This window comes from Clinocottus analis, unplaced genomic scaffold, assembly GCF_023055335.1.
Source record: "Clinocottus analis isolate CAN_PGR_092001 unplaced genomic scaffold, fCliAna1.0.p SCAF_21, whole genome shotgun sequence".
NCBI classification, from domain to species: Eukaryota; Metazoa; Chordata; class Actinopteri; order Perciformes; family Cottidae; genus Clinocottus; species Clinocottus analis.
Window position 1 is genome coordinate 12,770,352 of NW_027175943.1, and position 22,112 is coordinate 12,792,463.

Sequence of the window (22,112 nt, forward strand, 5' to 3'; positions counted from 1 at the left end):
TGCGTGTGGAGGAGAGCCGAGGCCACGGCTGTAAATAACCTGTTTACAGCTGAATCACTTGCCATAGAAAGGAGAGTACATAACATGCTATGGATGGATGTGGCAGGGTGTGTGTGTGTGTGTGTGTGTGTTTGGGGAAATGCAATGACCTGGAATGGTTGTGAGGTGATAATGATGGAAATAAAGGCATGCACACACACCCTTAGTCACCCATTTGTTTCATCTACACACTCACGACGACTGCAATGTCACATTAGTTGACATCTGCAGCCGTCTAAAGACACAACGGATCCCATTTGTTCATCGTTTCCAATATGAACTGAACCCCGAATCTAATCGCGGGCTTCCTTATTCCACTGGGACGTTAATATTTAGAGGCATATAAAATCATTAGCAGTAAATTATCAATGCTTCATCAAATAATAACTGCACTGCCAGTTCAATCTTTTTGAAGACAGGAAGCATTCTGCACTATTAATGGTTACATTTTATAGCACTTTAGGAAGTTTTGGGAAAAAACAGGAAGAAAATAGATGCATGCTACTCAACTGTGGTGTGTCAGTATACCAAGATGAGTATCGAAACACTTTTCTTTCATTTAATGGGACGTGCAGGTGTCCCATCACCGCAGCAGCTAGAACACACACAGCCATGACATTGACATCATCACAGTAAAGTTCCATCCTCTATTTCTGATGTTTAATCAGGACTTAAGTAATGTCCTCCACTTTAAAAGTATAACTTTAATAAATTAAATTCAACTTAAATGTATCTTCCTGATAGCATTTTGTAGTTTAACTTTATTGAGGAAATTGTACTCTCTTGATTCTTGTTGTCCTGAGTTTGTTCTCATGGTTGAATGCACATATTGAAAAATCGCTTTAGATAAAAGCGTCAGCTAAATTAAATGTAATGTGACGTAATGTAACTTATGTATGTAATGGTTCAGGATGGCAACACATTTTTTTATCTCAATATAGTCAAATAAAATATCCAAAACACACTCAATTGCAGCCATGCAATCTCGGTCGATTGCCGTTTTTGCCCAATGCTTAAATTATTTTCTAGAATTATGACGTCACAAGAACATTTGTAAACCGGACACTATGTCTGTGAAAGAACTACTCGCGTGAAATCTTTAAAGATTGAACTTCTCGTCAATAAAACGCTACACCCATCCAACCAGCGTAACGCTTGAGATGAGCAGACGCTGTTTGACCGAGCTCTGATGAGTCTTAACCTCTGAGACGCTTCACTGCGTTCAGGGTGGATTGTGTACCGTGGAAGAAGTCTACAATCCTATATCGCCTCTGGGATTTCAAAAATTCGGTGTTAGACAGATGGAGGGGAGAAGAGGCATATCTGTATGTACTCGTGTGTACGTTTGGTCAGTAGATTAATAACCTAATGTGTATTCAGTGTGGCTTAAGCTCACTAGATCTTTGTAGCCACACGCGTGAAGACAAGGTCACAGGTGCACAACACATCCCTCGCATCCGTTTGGGGAGGTGAGCAAACCCATCGGCTTAAATCCATTATCCCTCAGGGCCAACTACTGCACCTACGTAGGGAAAACATTTACCTCCTTAGTTCCATTACGTTGGCAGTGCATTGTCGCTGAGAAGCGAATATGTCCGAAAACTTCTCGCGAGTCAAGCAACGGCACGTCAGAGAGATCTGCGGCCGAGACGCAAATGAGAGGAGCCGTGGAAATGGGATTCTCACCGGTTCCATTGCCTCTAATGAGCCGCGGTGCCTTGCATAGCCAATCAAGCCCGTCTCCACTAATGGGGTCCAATGACACCTGTAGGACGCTGAGGCGCTACCACGAGCCGCTGGCAGTTAAGCTAAAAGGAGCGGACAGCCAGCTCGACACGGATCAATGTCTGTTCCTTTAGCCGGGAAATGACAAATGTCATGGTCATACGCGGGATGGAAATGAAGACCCACCTGCAGTTATGCTTTGTATGTCATTTGGGAACAGAATGGAGTTAGTAGAAAAGCTTATATGGAGGAAAAACCATCTCGTTGAGCGACAAGCGTAAAATGGCAAAGAGAGAAACCTATCAAAGTCTAATCAACGGTTCATTTCTTTGTATTTTCGCGAGCAGTTCATCAGGAAAGCTAACTAGCATACTAATGTATGGAGCTGGAGACAGAAGCAGGAGGAATTTGAGAGAAAATGAAGCGTCTGAAATACATACATTTGTAAAGATAGCTCTTTTTATGACACCTTCTGGCACTTTCTGGACCACTGTTTACTGTTTTCCTGATTTTTAATGTCTTTTCATTGTCTATTATATTTTTCTTTTGTATATAAGTATGAAGAGCAAAGAGAAACCAGAGTCAAATTCCATGTGCAAATGTACATGCCATTAAAGCTGAATCTGATACCAGTAAGGCTGTGAGCTCTGTGTTTTTCAGTGGGCTGCGTGCCAAAATTCAGGGTGAATATTATAAACATATTTAAGAATGGTGCCTCTTTCACTCCACAAAATGAGATCTGTTGAAACAAATGATGCTAAAAAAAGAGCTTTTCTGTGTAGACGAGCACTCCTCTGAGATGCTCGCATATCTAACACTACTATGTGTCACTATGTGGATGTTTGTACTCAAAATGCTAAGTAGGCCCCGTAACGGAATATATTTTAATCATATGTGGCTCCAGTGGGAATCAAACCATTAACTCTCACAGCTAACAGCAGTTAACATGGACCATTGAACCCAATGAGCCATCGGACCAGACGCATGAAGCGCCGTCTTGGAGAATCTGCAGTATCTGGGGATTGTGTTTCTAAACAACAGGTTTTTTTTTTAAATATATATAGTGTTGAACATTTTGTCCGTCTGGTATTTTTGTTGGAAGACCGCCCAAACTGTACGCGAGAATGGCCCAAAGCATGTGTTTTTCCACAGCTCAGACATCACTACTGAAAGGAAAATAAATCCCGTTGGAATTAGGAAAGTATAAGCAAAGAAGTCTCGGTCAATGAAATTTCACATTTTAGCGTAGTGCCGTCTGCAGCTGGGATGACCCGACGCCTTACTGGGAAATCAAACTAAATGTGGGTGAGCAAGACAAGAGGTAACGTGAACCATCACGGTTTCTTTTTTCCTCTGCGGCGGCTGCCTTACAGATGCCGCTCTTGGTGAGGTGAGAGAAGTCTGCGTGTTTCCTCCCTCCCACTCAACACCACGGTTTCTTTTCATTCCTGTTCCTTTCTGGCACAGACAATCCGTCCTGGCACGCTCTGCGTGGATGTTTAGTTGTTTGTGGACCCGGATTCTCAGAGTGATCTTAACCTTGGAGAGCGGCGGAAAGAGACTTTACACAGAAACGCAGGTAATAAAAAGTGTTTTTCTGGTGAACAGTGCTTTTAACCTAGGATTGGCAGTTTCAAAAAAATCACTTGATACTGTTCTGGCTTTGTAATTCACGTTGACTTATTATGCAAATCAATGATATAATCTGGAGAGAAATGATCTTTGGTATATTACAACATTATCAGCATGCAATCTGAATTCCATTACATCTTAAGATCGTCATTAAAACTATTTAGGGAAAGCACGGCCTTCCAGCATATTAAATGCATATTAACGGGAATGTCGTGCATTTCGTGTTCATTTCGCAATACTTCCTTAATGCAAATTTAACACATTTCAAAGTGCAAAGTTGAGTCTAGCTGCGTTACTGAGGATATTTTTACAAACATTTTTGAACGATAATATCTGCTTCTGTTTGAGTAGCTGAGATAAATAATACAACTTCCACTGAGACAAATGAGCTCATGAAACTACTCGACTTTCTCAACATCACAGAAAACTCCACTTTTAAATTTCCCAAGTTGATATCAATTTTAAGACGTAGAGGGGCAAAATACAAAATTGGTGATTTTGGCTTACTGACTGAATTATGGCCTCATAAAAAAATAGAGCTTCTCATCAGGGTAGCAGTTATAGAAGAAAAGGAAGATGATTATTATATTGTCTGTAAAAGGCAAATAGTCATTTCTCGCTGATATTTCAAACCCTACACTGTAAAAAAAACGCCTGTGAAATTTACTGTGTTTGTGAGCAGTAACCTACTGTAAACTATTTCCCAGTAAAATATTGTGTATCCATTGAAATATGACAGTAGTCAACGCTTTACTGTATTTTTTAATATATAAAAACACAGCTGTGCTGTGGGGAAATCACAGTAACCATGAATCTACTTTAAAAAAATCATTGCAACCAAAAAGCACTGTAGAAAATGACAGTAACTAATAATCTACTGTAGTTATATACCATTTTTTGTACAGTAAGCTGCCAGTTAATAACTGTCAATTTCACAGTGTGTTTTTCACAGTGTACTTACACAAACACTTTCGACACTACAGAGAGGGCAAAAGACGTGAAAGAGGGATGGTTCTTCCACAAAACTGCGCACTACGACTTTTTTCTTTGCGAGGGACTATAGGAGAATAAAAAAAAAAGGGACGAGAGGAGCCTGGAGCGCGAGGGGAGCCAAGGCGGGAATTGGAGATGTGGATGATTAACGATACCGGCTCCAACGAGATGAAAAAATACAGCCGTTGTCAGGTTTGCATTGCCGAGGAGACCCAGAGGCCGAGATATACGCCGCTGATATTGAGCCCAAGGCGAGGGTCAGAGCGGATGGCAAAGCAACAGTCCTCCGGGGCCCCTCCTCCTCCTCTTCCTCAGCCATCAGCACCATCAACTTCTTTACTTACTGCAGAGTTACTCGCAGGAGAGGACCGTTCAGGAATATCAATCAGTCTCAGCGAGATTATTTTTCCCATCTGGTTTTGATAGATCTGTGCAAATCAACCATCATTAAAAAACACACAGTACAAACACTATTCCTTTGGGATGTGGGATGATCAAAGACGATATGAGACGAGACATCACATAATTGTCGTTTGACCTTTTCGTCATAGGCATGTTTGGTTTGAAGTACGGAGAATAAATCATCAGTGAGCAAGAGAAACAATTTCATGGAAGCTGCAGCTTCTTCAGGAACGGGGGTGAGCGAGTTGCTCAATCGATTGATCACCGCCTTTGAGGCTGATGGACTCGATTAATTATTTAACAGGATCTTTTAACGAGGTAAAGTGCTTTGACGAGAGGCCACAAAAGCACGGCCATAAAGCTATGTATAGCTCGTCTGCCCTGAAGAATAATGCATACTAAAATAAACAATGTGCAATTTTTTGAGTGCACAGATCGGCACCTCTGGACGCCAAGGGGCAGTGCTTGTACCTGCAAATGTTTCATTAACCTTCGACCCCTAAGTGTGCCGATACAGCAGAGACATTAGCCAAGGGCAAAGCTGGTCCTACATACACTGTAGGGACTGAGTGCGAGCAATGCGGCATCGTTTCCTCTTCACAACATACATTTGTCCACAAGTGCTTCCACACTATGTTGTTTTTTTTAATGAATATATGAATCATGTGATCTGGTGAGCAGAACGGGTTGAGTTACACAAAGGATGGGTTGCACCAACAAGGATTAACTCTTAAACAAGGTTTAAATCAGGTTGGTCTTTTAATCGAGTTGCACCAAACTTAAACCTAGTTTAACCTTGGTTTACAATTAATCCTGGGTAAATCTAACGCTTTGATAGTCTCTGTTTGATTTCCATTTATATCTGTTGCACCAGTTATTTTGAACCAAGACTAAACCTGGATTAGTTATATTCAAACCACCCCAAGAGGAGGTTTATCTCCATTTTATTGACAACATGGCTGCATGTCTTCGCTGAATGGGGTTAGAGGAAAGAGTTCCTCGCAGGAAAATTACAGATAAATTAAACCCAATTGAATTCTATCACAACAGAGTTTTCACAGCGTACAGATTCACAAATTAGTCGGTCATGAACCTCAATGGGAAGGTTGGACCAGCAATCAAGCTTAGAAGTGAGAGGAACGTTGCTGTGTCAACACTTCTCCAGCTCCTCGTAGCTTTGTGATTCTATGCTACAGGGTTAGTTTCAGACAAAAATTGCATTATTTAGGGTTATTTAGTTCTGCATTTGTTGAACATACTTTGTGAATTTGTTTACATTTCGACGCAATCCATCATGGCGGACATTGAACATAAACCAATCCTGTTTCAACCCTAGTTTAAACCAGTTTAACGAATCCAAATTAAAATGAAGATGTGCAAAGCATCTCTGATTAAATACAAGCCAGTCTAAACCTGGATTTACTCACCCTAGATTAACTCTAAACCAGGATTAATGTAATTCTTGTTGGTGCAACCCAAACAAAGACGTTCTAACCATCGCCTTGTATGCACGATTGGTTATTTAGTAGAGGTGAGTGGGCAATAATGAGGCAGTGCATGTGTGCAACGTTATTCCTCAGTCCATAACAGTTGGCATGACTCCGTGTCCACAACGACGCACACGTGCACTTTGTCGTCCCTGACCAACAATGGACCACAATATTCAATCATTATTTCTCGCCCTTGCTCTGCCTTGCTTCCCCTTTCTTCTGCAATCTCTCAATTCTTCATATCTCTTCTATTTCCTGGTCATATCTAAGATGCGTGGGTGGAGGTCATTCTGGAAAACGGACATCAGACAAAAGCAAATGGAGCGTAAGTGAAGCAGCAACGTAATTGCCCGACAACAAAAGGGGTTTGTGTTTGGCTTTAATGGTGCAGGGGGGGGGGGGGGGGGTTCTAAGGAACATAATTAAGGCATTTTCACCTCGATTTTCGGCCCTTAATTGCAACAGACTAGCACAATACCTGACTGCACAAAAGATGTGTGGGGGGATGCTGTGGTGTTCTCCAACAACTGGGTACAGCTCACATCTGGTCTCCGGTTTAATTAAAAACAACAGGTGTGATTGTTTTTCACACTATAACCCAATTACAAATATGCATGCTACACTTATGTCTTTGACCTATCAGGTGTTGCTGAAAATGGCTATTAACTACTTTCAACAAAAGGGCAGTTAAAAAGCTGTTGAATAAAAACACAAAGACGGATCTCAGCAAACTCGTTTGGATATTTTCTGGACACCAAAAACAAGAGAAGCACTAAGGATGCCATGTCAAATACTGTGGACTGTGAAATGTTAATCCCTATTAAGCAGAAGTGATTCAGCGGAAAAAACCCCATTAAAAACGTACAGATAAAAGTTGCAGCCTAAAGATCACAGTGCTAACGGCATCGAAATGCTAACTCCTGGTAATGAGTCTCAATATAACTAGTTTGAAAACCACTAAACCAGCCTGAAAATGAAGGGAAGCCATGAGTTTACGGCACACAACCACACAGTTGGAACTAGCCGATGCTATGCTATGATTGCGGTTTGCGTTCAAAGTTTGGCACAAAGGGTCTACTTCTCACATTATTGGATAGTAAGATGAAGAAAGATAAACAGTTGATAATATCAATCCTTGTTTCTGTAGATGTTCTTCCTTATTCTTCGTGGCGACTAATGTTCAGGTTAGCGAGGTCAGCATGACGCAGCCGTGCAGCTGTAGTCGTGTCTGTGAAATGTCTCGAGAGAAGTCAGTCACGCGCCTCGTTAAATGTCTAACACTCAACATTTGGTTTCAAACATTAAAAAAGACGACGCAGCCAGCACTGAAGCTCTGTGTGGGCAGAGCGGTATCGTCGAGCTCACACTTCCAACTTCCTTTACTTCCCTCTCCCCACGTCTCCACGACAGTGAGTTCAGATAATTGAACAGCGGACAGCAAGCAGGTTCAATGAAAAGATTAGATATAATGAGGGAAGAGCCTGTCTGCACAATTACAGCTTTAATTAAAGCCGGGGACGACGCCAGAGGCAGAGAGGCCCCTGGCCAATAAATGTAAAGGTTATCTTCCTCCCAGACAAACAGAGAAAAAAAATCATCGCCGCTTTTGACAAAAATGACATACAGCATATGGCTGGTCATGCCGTGAACATGATTGAACCAACCAGTGATGTAGCTGGTGGAGTGAAGACACGTTGGGACTCAAATAGATGTTGAATTAAAATGTAACAGTGATATAAAGCTCAAGATACTGACCTTGATGTTGAGAGTAAACCCACACTCAGACACTTGCAGCAGAAACACATTGCAGACTGAAATTCTAAGTGAAGAAATAAATAAAGATTGTGGAGTCAAGCACTCAGCGGTTTGCAAATGTCTAAAGTGGCGAGAAGGAAACGAGGCTGAGCACGGACTCAAACGAACGATCACCACCATCAGACATTTTGACTATGTGCTCCAATGCAGACGCATCATAACACGGATAAAAGAAACCGTTAGCTAAGGCAATGCGTCTCGGTTAAAAATCTGAAAATATTTTGTGATGGCATTTCTGCTCTCAACTTTGATGGATAAAAGCTCAGTAATACTAATGTGTATATGTTGTCTTTAGTCGCTAACACTCTGCATTGTCTTTCATTGCTCTTAATTCTAAAATTTTAGGCACCTGTTTCATTCGTTTTTAATCTTTTCTGGGATTTTTTTCATATATTTTTTCGGTAGTCATATTAAATGATATATCACTGTTGATTCTTTTGAAAACATGTTGTTTTAATGTATTGCTTATCTCCAAACGTATCTTTGTGAAGCTCATAATACTGAGTGTCAACGGTTGATTTAGCTCCATTGTCAAAAGAAAAAGATTTAACTCAAAACCTCTCAGAAACAGTGTTAAAAACAAAAAGACGTGAGTTAGTGAAAGGCCGTTGTGCTCGGTAACAAAAGTAAAGATCCAGGACTCAACAACGCTGAGGATTAATGCAAAGATCTAGTGTGCTGCTTCAACCGCAGCGGATCAAACCATGGGCCAAACCGCGCTGCTGTAACTCGACATAAATATGAAAATTCACGCTCTTTCAAGCCTCTCAACCAATCCACGACAAGATCACAAAATGCAGATCCACAACAATGACCAACACTTAAAAAGGTGCTAAGTTAGAGCTCAGAGCATCAATATATCAACATACAACTGTTTGCAATGTGATCACGGCGTCCTGACCTGGAGAAAGGTCGCGTTCATGAAAGTCTGTTCGTCCGTCCGTCTGCGTCCACCATGAATATTCATCTCGGGCCAGTTGGTGAACCACGGGCCAATCAAATGTCAAGTCCCTTGAGAGTATTCTCCCATGGCGTCGGCCATTTCATCCTCGAGCGTGGTAAACCATTTCACGCATAATCATTATATACGAGGATGGAGGGATGTGTGTTTGTGGGCATGTGTGTGTCCATGTGAGCCAAAGCTCACCACTCAACACCAGCGATTCCCTCACTAGCTCCAAATCACTCAAAGCGACCATGTTTTATGTATGACTCAAGGAATAAAGAGACCATCTAAGTATGTAACATGTGCGAAAGAGAAAGAGAAGGCCGACAGAAAGTTGGAAAAGGCCATAACGCACAATCCATAGCAGTCGATGATCTCCCTCCACAACTCAATACATGTGCTTATGTTGCAAACAGCCTTAAAAGCTCAGTCTTAAATCTTTAAGACGGGTGCCCTCATAAACGTCGCCGTAAATACATCTCTCTGAGGAGGCCGACCGGCTGCTCAGACTTTTTATTAAGAGGAGAGCAAACCAATGAAAGTAGAACAAGGTGAGGAGGAAAAGTACTCTTGAACTTCAAATTTCATTACATCACTATTTGATATGACATTTAGAAAACCCTTTTTAAAAGAGTGAAGTCAGAAAATGGCCGCCTGGGAAGAGTTTTCAAACACGCAATACTAACGGTTGTGGACGATGAGCCCTTAACCCGAAGTAATCTGAATACAACATCCAGATTTTACAGAAGTCAATGTTCAAAGCAGTTTGCTCAAAAACTTGTCACGCCTTGGAAAACTAATTTTACACGGGACACCGCGTTCAATCCAAAACTATCAAGTCACTCGAATCCCCAAATGTGTCTGCGTCGGCTTCAAAAAAGCTATAACGGCGGCGCCGTAATGAACCCATACAAATGCATACGATTGCGCGCATTGAAGGGACATTATGTAAATGAGTTGATCATTACATGGTTGGTCTCCACAGCTTGTAGTACACTGAGTAGAAGCGACCTCGAGTCCCCTTTGTTTGCCCCCTGCCAGCAATTTGCAAGTATGAGGTGGGGGGGGAGGGGGGGCGGGAGAGTCCGGCCAAGCGTGTCGCGAGTCGGGGCGAATGCCATCCACCCGCACATAAATAAACTCATTAATAAAAAGTGGCTTCCGTGCTGTCTCACATTCCATCAAAATGCAAAGTGCTGATTCAGATGAACCCTCGAGGGCGCCCTCCATATTCCACTTAATTATCGCCTCAAGTTTAGCGCCCTCCCTCCCCCCCCCCCCCCCCCCCCCACGCCCCCCCATTCTTCCCCTTCGCTCCGTCTTTCCCTTCCCAAACTCCACCCGGCACTTTCACCATGACCCATTTACTCAGCCTCCCCCGTGCCCTTTTCATTTATGTATTAAAACAGTAGCAGAGAGTGAAAGAGATATTCTAATGGCTGGACGAGGGACTTTTCTGTCAAGACCACGATGACAGTACACAGAGAGGTGACAGGCGTCCCTGTGACACGAATCACAGCGTGAGCCTTCAATCCCTCACCAACACATGACCAGGTGAGGCAAAGAGAGGCGCTGTAGATCACAGGGTCGTTATTGTTTTATAGTATTTTAGTTATTTACTAAGTCCGATAATGATGTTGCTTTATTGTTATATTTGTCATTACCTCTGTGTTTTTTTTCATATTCAATGATTACATTATCAATGTACAGTGCAGTTCATCGAGTCCATTCACTTATTTCTTGCATTTTTTTTCAATATATATATATATATATATATACATATACATATATATATTTATATATATATATATACATATACATATATATATATATATATATATATATATATATATATATATATATATATATATATATATATATATATACATATACATATACATATACATATATATATATATATATATATACATATATATATATATATATATATATATATATATATATATATATATATATATATATATATATATATTTGGTTTTCACTAAACGGGCAAAGAACCATATATGGTAATTTGGTGGATGTTCATTTTCTACCTAAATTTTTGATTTTTTTTAACGTGACAACAGTAAAGTAGTATTATTATGTCCTCCAATAGCGCTCTAAGGTTGACATTTTGAATTTCAAAGTATTCCAATGAGTGACCTACAAAGGGTTAAGCAGCAAGAGAAACTCTTAGTAAAGAGACATCTTGGTTTTATTCACTCTTAACTAGGGCTGTCAAAATTGGCAAAAATTTGAAAAATCATTAACAAAAAAATCAAAGAGGGGGAAAAAAACACAGGTTCAAGCTTTTAGATCATCTATTTTTGCATGTGTTTTATTGCCACGCACCAATCGCCAACCCAAACTCTGGTTATACAATGCATTCAGTGGACATGGGGTTTTGTGTATTATTCAAATATATATATTCACATTTAGAATATTCATTGACAGCGCTACATTAAAACACTGCACATGGCTTTTAGAGATGTCTGGGTTTGCGGAAACAAGTGTTTAGTTATTGTGAGGAAGCGGAGCAGAAAGAGAAGTGAAGGTTAGCACTGAAAGGGTTTCTTCACCACCACCAGAGCTTCCCTCGACACATCTCACCGCGCACGTTCCCTTTGCTTTGTCAGCTAATAGGACAAATATATTAGTGAGCAAAAAAACAACCCTATTTCTTGCCAATGTCAGAGGCTACTTGGATTTGGTTGCGGGATCTTAACACAATCACAAAACTCCCCCCAAAAAACTCACTGTCACCTCCCTCACCATTAGCACTAGTGCTACAAGCTACACTTCCTTCTCAAGCTAACAAGTTAGCACAGAGACAAGAAATTAAATGGAGAAGCAAGCTGCTTTTCAGGATGTAACATTACTTAAAACGTGTTGTTACCAAGCAAGTTCTAACAAGACATCAATCAAATACAAACTGAAAACAATTACTTTATTGTTAAGCATAATCCCGAGCAAAGGATTTGTGCTCAACACATCTTCAAGCATTTCTTTGAAGGGACTTGTTCGAGTTGTACAATTATCTGTTGGAACGCTTTAAAACATCAAAATCAACTGAACAACCACGTCGCATGTGACAGGTTGAACATACAATTTTTTTATGATAATAAAATCCAATTAGTAGATAAATAAGGAAGCGCAGCACTATCCCAAATGTGACAGCCATCAGTCACAACACACACACACACCAGAAACAGTCAGTATTACATCCGAATCAGGTAAATTGCTGTAAAGCTTTTCACATACAAAGAAGTTGTGTTACGCAAAGCACAGAATTATAAATAGAAAAAAGAAAGCATATGAATGTTTTAAAATGAGATGGGCTATACAGTGTTTGAATGAAGAGAATGGGATGTGCAAGATGTGCAATGTTCAAAATAAGGATATGCGCAGTGTACAAAAGAAAGACATTTGCAAAAATGTGCGATACCGGAAATGTAATTAATTTTGGAGAGTTAACATCACTGTGTAGTGATCGTGTATGTAAATGGTCAATGGACTTGTACTTGAATAGCGCTTCTTTTTTGACCACTCAAAGCACTTTCACACTCCTTGTCATAATTCACTCATTCATACACTGATGGGAGGAGCTATGGTTCCACCTCTCCATCAGGAGGATCTAACACTCACATGTTTGACTGACAAAGCCTTTGATCCCACAACAGACACACACTCTGACCAGAGCTCTCTTGACACACACACACACATACATACATACAGAAGCAATTTTGGGGTTAAGTGCACAAAGACACATCGACATGGGATCGAACCGCCGATCCTCTTTATTGAAGGACGACCCTGCTCTCCACTGAGCCACAGTGGTCCATCTTTGTGTACGGCACCAGTGAATGGGAAACACGTTAGTCTTTACTTTCCTTTGCGTATGTAAAGCACTGTAGTGGTAAGTGTTATCCTGTAAAGTAAACGTGGGTTATGAAAAGGATATTTTATTACTATTATTCTCATTTGTCCTTGTTTGTATAAGCTGAGAGGACGCGTGCAGACGAAGGTGCAGACGGGAGAAGAAGTCAACATTTAGTGGTGAGATAGCGAGGGTTCTGTGGATGAACCGAGGCCCTAATCTTTCCAAAAAGGCGTCTTATTGATCGCTTCAGGAGGCATTTTTGGGGAATCTGGCTCGAAAGTGATTTTATTTTGCAGATATACATTTTTTCCCAAGACTTTGCTGAACAAATATATACAATAAACACAAGTATTGGAATTAATTTAGGGTTCCTACGATGACTCAAAGAGAAAATTGGTTGCACAGTTTTCAACGGGTTGAGGAACAGCGGCGTCTTGCCACGCCGCCGTACACGCCGTCGTTCCCTGCTTTTTGGGAAAAGCTGCCATTTCATTCCACGAATAATTATGATTTGACTTTGATGACATGAGTCAGATCCTGTGAAAAGCTGTAGGCAGACACTGTCATCAACAGCAAGATGAGACAGTTCAATTCCTCAAGTTTTCATTCAATTTGAATAGAAAAAGATATTTCAGCAAAGTGCAAAAAAAAGTATGTTTCAGGAAATGTAAATTCAATGCACGTAAACCCCGGCTGATTGTGTTTCTAATCAGCCTTGTGTAACAGAACTGCCAGAAGATGACTCAACTGTATTCATATACGCTTCCAGCGAGCCCAAACCATATGTCGTTTGAAACTTGGATCCATGAGTAGAATGAGATCGAACAGTTTGGTTCACTAAAGCATTAGTAGAAAATCTAAAAATATCTCATACACACACACACACACACGGAGAGAAAAACAATACATCTCATGCCAAGCATCCACCCACCTGCCCACCCATATACATGCAAAACATGCCATTTATACCGCTCGTAAACACTTCACAGCATGACTGTGTTTGTGCCAAACAACAAGACGCTGCTGTATGTGTGTTAAAACAGATAATACTGGAGAGGAACAGGAGCCAAACCCAGCAGCTGTTCTCAACTCCATGCCTGGAGGCTGATAAGGGGAGGCTCTGAGACCCGTGACCCCCAGATGCACATGTCTCATTCTGGGCAGAGAGAGCGTTCGAGGGTTAGCCTTCCCTGGTCATGAATTATTCCACGTCCATGCCTCCCTCAGTACCTGGAGCTGGCTCTGCAGGAAGACAGAGTCAAGGGGCTTTGACTGACAAAGCCTTTGATCCCACAACAGCCACGCACTCTATGATCAGCGTCTCTCCGACGGAGGGAATACCAGAGCTCTCTTGACACTTTCTCCCAGCTCTCTCTCTCTCTATCGCTTTACTCCCGGCATCTCTTTCTCTCTACGTTTCCTCTCGGTTTGCAGTTCACCAGCTCACAGCGCTGGCTTCCTCTCAGACTGTTTGTCAATTAAACAGAGAGCTTTTGAATTAGAACTTGGAGGGAACAAAATGCGAAGCTGCAGTCTCGACGTACTGAATTAGCTTCATTAGCTTCACTAAACTTTGTCTCTGTGCAACACAACATCGATCAGAACAGAGTACATGCTTAAATTGATTCTTTGAACACGTGCACAACTGAATAATCTGACATTTACTTGTTTACTTTCTAAGATAGAATAAAAATCAGCAGAGTTTTGGTGATCTTGAGCAGCCGAATATGGATACAATCTGACTGGTACCACCTAGCTTAAAGCTAACGTATGGAAGCATTGTGCGTCTTCTTCCGCCCGACTCGGAGAGGGTGAAGTGAATCACAAAGTAGATTGCAACTTTTTTGGTCAAGGATTTGCACCTGTACTCAGTCATTGAAAATCAGATAAACATTTAATTTAATAATTCCTCCCGAGGTTTATTGGAGCTATTCGCAGCGGGGAACGCTCCCTAGAGAAGAGTTTTTGTTTTGCATGGTTTTGTTGTGATTTTTTTGTCTGCATATTTTGGCTTTTAGTGTTTCTATTTCAACTCCTGTATATAAATGTCTGGTTTATTCTATGAAAGACATGTCTGGCCAATATCAGAGCTAAATCTGTGTCCTTAAACAAACTAGATATCAGGGTTGTTAGACTTTTATTTCTTGGGGCGCAAGTCCCCAGGTGGCGTTGTCGTTTTCCTTTATATTTCTTTCACCCCCCCTTAACATCCCGTCACTGAGTATCTGCCAATACCAAGTTTTGCTTGAATAGTTTCCTTGTGTTTGGCGTCTGTGTAAAGTAGAAGTAGTCGGTGTAGATCTGTTGTGAAAGATCCATCTTGGCAGCCTCTCTTCATCAAAAGAAGTAATATCCTGCACATAATACTGCAAACATCAAACACAGCCGGCAGCCGCACATTAGAGGTGTGGCACACATGCAAAACACGGATGAAAGACAGGCAATGCAACTGAAGTGGCCCGTTTGGAGTCGCTCACTGTGAGTGTGGGCATCGCTAATCGCATTTGCCGTGACTGACCATGTGTTAGAAAAAGGTTCTGATAATAAAATATTGCAGTAAACAATTGATCGGAAATGAATTTCAATTGGCTAATTACAGCTGGTACAGTGTATATCTTCTGTGTGGATGCAGTATCTGCACAATGTGAACACAAATTCCCAGATATTACAAGCAGAATCCTCCTGATTCTACTGTTGGCACACATGCAAGTGCGAGTTTTGGGATAAAACAGCTGTGGATGGGGAGTGGGCGTCGCTGGACGGGCTTTAGCATTTCTCCTTGATAACATGTGGGCAACAGTCTGATGCTACTAGCTGAGATTGTTTTTCTTCACTTGCATTTAGCTCATAAAGCACAGGACGCATGATTGAGAACATTTATCTTGTGCAAACAAACGACGATCCCAAAACACACACAACCATGTGACAATGAAAGCAGAATAAAAACAGTCCACATCTCTTTTTGCTCCTCCCTCAAACCGCTGTGTCACGCTCTTCATGGCAATCACAATCCTTCTCTAATCTCATCTGTGAATCAATGGGATTCCCTCAATGCAATCAGCAGCCAATGGTGTGCCAACGGTTACCCAGGCGCTCATCGTCTTAAGAGCATCACACATCCCACCAGGGATGCCACCAGGACCGTTTCCCAACTAAACTCAAGCAATATACAAGACAGAAGTTGGATACAATATGAGAACCAGGAGAAAAGCTCATGTATGAATAAAATATGACGGCATACTGTAGAGTGATTTGCTGTTGGACTCGTGGGATTTTGTGTGATGCAATTTTGGGACATTTGTGCAATTGCAAAGTCATAAAGTCGGTACTCACTTTCTATGCCGAGAATAATAACTTATGAGGAATACTGTCAGTTATGAAATGCACAGGAGATGTTTGTAGTAAAGTAAGGTAAAGGTCTACTTATGCAAACCGTTATAAAAGCAGTATATTGTAGCTGGGAAGCGAGTGGAACAGTGAAGCTTTTTTCTATCAAAGAAATCATTTTACACATTCAACGTTATGCTAATCAGTCCCCTATGGTTCCCTCCAGGGCCCTGGTGGCGCCCGACTGTGGGAGGCGCCATATACCATACATTATAGTGCCAAAAAAACCTTGACTGTACCCAAGCTTGACGATGGCCACAGGACTACACATATTTCCCACATGTATAGTTGGTCTTTATCAGTGATATATCATATTTTCTTCTTCCCACTCCACAAAGAAGCCGGTGTTTTTGAGAAGAATTGTGTAGTCATCGTACCAGACTATCAATACATGAAATACATCAATAATGCCCCTTACATAGTCTTTTTTATGCTGTGTAACATTATGTGTTGCTTACCATGGCAGATTTGTTTACATTTTAAACTGTACTTTGCTGTACTGAATAGTCTGAAGCTCCATTAACAACGGTAACCCTCAAGTTCAACATTAAAATGTTCTTTTTCAATTGTTTAAACACAATGTTAAAGCACAGTTCCTCAGGTGTATTCCAAGACATTCAAGGCTTCATCCAAAAGCCTTTAAGCTTTAAAATATAATTGCATTGGGTAAAAGCCCTTGATCATTTGGCAACATTGTAAAAATACAAATGGTTTAACTTTGCAAAGACTTAATTGTTTCATCCTTTAAATGTAATATCCAGCCACAGTACATGAAGGGGTTTGAATGTCTGCCTTTGTGTTTGCATGTCTTGCAGCCATGAACTTGTTTGCGCTCTCTGGAGGAGAACACAAAAAAAGTGTAATTTAAAAGATGAACTTTAAACTTTAAATGAGAAGAAGAGAGCGACAGGTTCGTCTGGTTGCGCTCGTGGTGGAGGATCAACAATCTTCCACAACATTTAATCTGTGTTTTAGAGTTCACGGGCGTCTTTGTTGAATGACTGAAGTCACATAGCAGAAGCAGAAAACACACATTTGTATTGTTATTTCGTGGAAACGGCAAGTAGAAAACGTTCAACTTATTTTTGAAGTAAAATGAAGAGATATCCATCATTTCATCTTTACCAAACTGACCATGAACTGACTGAATAAAGACTGAATAAAGAGAGACGGGGCGTCAAAGAAAAGATCAGCTCAATGCGAGGCGCAGCGCCACATTCAGCTCAGACATATAATGTGAAAAAATATATCGTAATTTTCCATCATCCATGGTGTCCTCTTCCGTCAGCCCAGGTTACGCCTCCACAAACAGACAGCTGCAGTTTTAGCTTGTTTAGCAATGTGTTATTGGTGGAGCTAGCGCTCCGTGCTTGTGTTAACATTGCGGCGAGTCTGCGACAAAGCAGATTGATGTATTGCTTTTGGAGATGTTTACATGTTACACTTGTTTGAACAGGTTTCATTGCACTTGCAGTAGAAAGTGGAGTTGTGTCTAAGTCTGGGGTTGTGTTTGTGTTGTCCTGAAGTCAACGGATTCTCTTCACTGTCCCCACTTCAAGCTCTCTCTTTCGGTATTCAATGACGTGTGTGTGTGTTGGTGTGTGTGTTCTCGGAGGAGCTTGTGTGCAGAAAAAAGAACAGATAATGTTGAGTTTTATTAAAGCTCTATAGTCTTAAATACTTCTACGCTGGAGCCCGTTTAATACCTGGTTTTGGTTCCCATCCCTATTGGACCCATGCACAGAACTTCACTCAACTTAAAGTCAATTAATTATGGATGTTTTCTGCGTTTAGAGACAAAATCCTTTCTGTATTTGTCCGTTTCCCTTTGGGCAAAAGGCCCAAAACACAAAGTTTTATTACTGCTTTGCTGATACTGGTTGTGGAGTCATAAAAATAGACGGCATCATCCCTGACTTATCGCTGGCAATATAAACATAATAACTCCACCGGGATGCTGTATTACACTGTAATTGACCCTTCCTCATTTGCAAATTGAGCCCATCATTTCCAGCTCATGTGTGGCAAGTCTTTAGATAACGAATGAAAATATGGGATGAGCGAGACGATATCGCTGCATTAGGACTGTCGACATTGGCCCAAAAAAAACAGGGTAGCTATTTAACCTTTTGGAAACTGTGCGCTAAAATCCTAAGTCCCAGCATGCCCCATTCAGACAATCTTTTGGCATAAAATACGTAATATTTTTCCATTTTTGAACCAAACGACAGAATTTTTTGACTGAAACTCCTTCCTAACAGACCAAGACTTTGTTTTATTGTGATTTTTGTTGCAGATTCTGATTCTTTAGGTCCTAATCTTTCCAAAAAGGTGTCTTACTGACCGCTCCAAGAGGCATTTTTGGAGAATCGGGCTCATATCATGCTGGATGTTCATAGTTATATATAAAATACCTTTAAAAAATTTTTTTTTGCATATATACATTTCTTTCCCAAGACTTTGCTAAACAAATAGATACAATAAACACAAGTATTGGAATTAATTAGGGGTTCTACAGTTATTAACGGGTTAAAAAGTAGTGGCAAATGCCCCGACATCTTGTAGAAATAGTGGCAACTGCTCATAGATGCCCCGGCATCTGAGTTGGGAACCGGACATGCCTCTATGAGCTGCCGGTGCCACAAATTGAGCTTGCCCTCTCTCAGAATTGAAATAAAATACAAAAAAAAGCTCAATTTAGTAATGAAAAATAACTAATAAGGTTATCATTATCGAACCAAACTGACGAGGATCGAGAAGAGTCGTAGTTTTAACAAACCCATGTCCATAGATGGTACACAGACAAGAGCATCTAAAAAATGTCTTCCTGTTGGGTTCTTTAATGCATTTCAGCCATTTGCAGTAAGTGAAGCAGCTCCATCGAAGAAAAAGGGAAAGAGATATATTTTTTTCGACAGTTAAATGAGGCAGAGAAACAGAGAAAAGAGGGCCGGGGTAGAAAACGAGGCAGAGATCGACAGAGCACAGGTTGGTCTGCTGATCCGGTGTGTCTACGGCCCCCTGAGAGAGCTAAGCCAATTAGTTAATAAAGAGGAAGTGGATGAAAACAAGGCAGAGGTGGCCTAATCAGGTTGGCCTGATGTGTGAAGGCTTAAGTAGTAGCGGCTGGAGACGCAGAAACGTGTCGGACAAGGACCTCTCTCACAGCCGGTCGCCCTCGACACTTCTTTCCTTGAAACCGACACCCATATGAAGTAACAAAGTCTCTGGCTTTGTCAAACCCCTAGGAACTTCTGTTTTAATTATTTCAGTCTTCTGTAATAGTCAATTCCCATTTTCTCATTTCACCAGAAGAGATAAGGTAATAGAAATGAGGCCACGGCGATGGAAACTAGCCTTAAAACATGTGCCGAGACAGAGATGGAAGGAGAGACCCCGCTAAACAAGTTCTTTATACTTCACTGGCTACATATCCTGAATGGTAGACATGTTCAGATATATCTACACATCAGCCATTATCGGACATCCTAATGATAAGCTCTATAGATGAGCCTATATGTTTTCTAGTGTGATCGTAAAGCACGAGATGCATCTGGGATTAAAATGTGCATATGTGTTGCAGTAAATTGTGTTGAGAGATGCATTTCATGAGGATGTCTTGCTGGGCAAAGAGACTGCCATCTTGAAGCAATTATATATAAATGGAGATGTCAGCCGATAAGAAAGAGGCCATTACGACTCAGCATAATTGATTTTACCATGGAGTCCTTCTTTCTCCATGTCATTTGGAGTATGAAAAAATAAATAATTGCGCAACATGTCAGGATGAATCTATACAAGTCCCTTCGCTCTGCAAACTATATACCAGGAAAAAAATAACCAAATGGGCCTTCGTCACGACAGTCGTGCGCATGCTGTGCGTGTGATCTGTGTGCGCTTGTGTGTGCTTTGTGCAGTCGTCTGGAGCGAGAGGTGAGGAGAACCAGACAACACCTGTCAAGACGGGTGTGAGGACGCCGACTGGAAGAGGCCTCGTCTGTAAAATATGCAAGGTACAGGAACTACAGGGCAAACCACCGACAGGGACAGATAGAGACCACGGCGGCAATACGCATCCAAGCCACAGACACACACACAGTCAAAGATGCAGAGCTGTGCTGCTTATCTCGGCTGAGAACGGAGTCCCTGCCGAGTCATGTGGACATGCAGAGCCCTCGCTGACGTTGGCTCGTGTCGGAGTGTTATCCGTGGGGAGCTCTGGCCGAAGCCTCGCATTACACACACAGGCTTGCTCGCCGTTGACTGCCGGAGAGGCAGCGGGTATTGCTCAGCGATAAACCGACACTTTTTAGAGGGAGAACCGCCCGACAAACATGACTTTGAGGAGGTTTACGCCGTCCGTGGGTCCCTTGCTACGGGGCCACAGAGAAAGAATGAAAAAATTAATAAAAATCAAGTTTAAAAAAAAAAAGTTTTATTTTGAAAAAAGACCGGATGCGTCCGTCTGTGCGTAACCTCAGACACATGTTACGCGATAGTTAACCGCAAGAATGAAACTTAAAAGTCTGTTTCAACTTGGTGTTCTGGATTAAAATGAAGGCAGAGCATCCTTGAGATCACCAGAATAAAGCTCTAAAAACCATTTTCACCATCCTGTCTTTGTGAAGCAGGTTTAAATTAAGCAGTAAAAAAGGTTGGGGATGGCTGCAGGAGGATACAGAGGTGAGTCTTCATAGTCCACATGAAGCATAAAAACAGCACTCATGGATTCGTGACATCATTTGTTTTCAGAGGTTTCCGAGTGTGCGACAGAGGGAATGTGCTGCTTTAATGACACGAGTCCATGCGGGCTACTAACCAGGAGGTTAATGCGCTCCTCCGATCGGCGTGCTGCAGGTTGAGCCCGGCAGCCCAGCAGTTCCTCTTCAAAGTAGACCTTGAAAACCAGTGGAGACAACCCCGTCCACGCTTGGAATCTGTGGAAAATTTGGATTGGATGAAATATAGGACAGCGATAAAAAAAATAAAAAATAAAAAAAGGACTCACTGGAAAAGAGGCAACCTTTAAAAATTGACACGGGTGTGTCTGCGGTAGACGTTTCATTTATTATTTCAAGTGGAATGAAGAACTTTTATATCGGATGGTGGGAATCAATTATTAAGGGGCCTTAACCATTTCCTTCAACTCCATCTTCTCCCTCCCAAGCCTTCATCGGTACCACTCAGGACAAGTGGCAGTGGGGACTGCTGCGACTGCCTGAGTGCACTCACCACTCCGGCCCCTTTTGACTTCAAATAGGGCGACAATCTGATTTCCATTCAAGTTTCACAAATTTACTTTAAAATAGCAATACAATGTGCGGTTTACAGTTGTTGTCAAGTTCTGCCAGCTGTTTAGCGCATTTCCCCACTTGAAAGGGATTGACCCATCCACTCGGATTTAACTGGACTTCACTCCAATGAAAAAAAACAACTTTTCCCTTTTTTATCTCCTTTTATTTTTGAGATTCAGTTCATGAAGTCGAAATTTTCCATTTCACTGAAAAAAAGCTCCCATTTAGCAAAGCTCCCTTTCAGCGACTAAGGGTGAAAAACCTTAAATAAAACAGAAAAAAGCCACATTTCAGAAAGCACCCTTTGTATGAAATCAAAACACCCGTGCCATCAACCCACACACAAGCGACATTTCACCGCATCAGCTGTGCCTCCACCAACATGTTTACAAACAATTGACGCTGCCACACGTAGATGCGCTGCGGAGGCGCGCCGCGCGTTCCAGCGCACGCGTCATTCTATATGGTGGCCATCACCAACAAAGTGTCTCTCCCTTACCGGCTGCCT

General features: G+C 41.5%; 1 protein-coding gene across 8 annotated transcripts in view; it reads right to left on the minus strand.

Moving 5' to 3' along the window:
* The window catches only part of nrxn2b (neurexin 2b), a 638,339-nt gene that overhangs the window by 582,958 nt on the left and 33,269 nt on the right, over positions 1-22,112 (minus strand). Inside the window, exon 2 of one of the 8 annotated variants that reach the window (XM_068587900.1) lies at positions 21,130-21,247. The exons of the other annotated variants lie outside the window; for them this stretch is intronic. The gene's annotated coding sequence lies outside the window, so the exon portion shown is untranslated. The remainder of the gene's footprint in view (positions 1-21,129; positions 21,248-22,112) is intronic. 8 annotated transcript variants of the gene reach the window in all.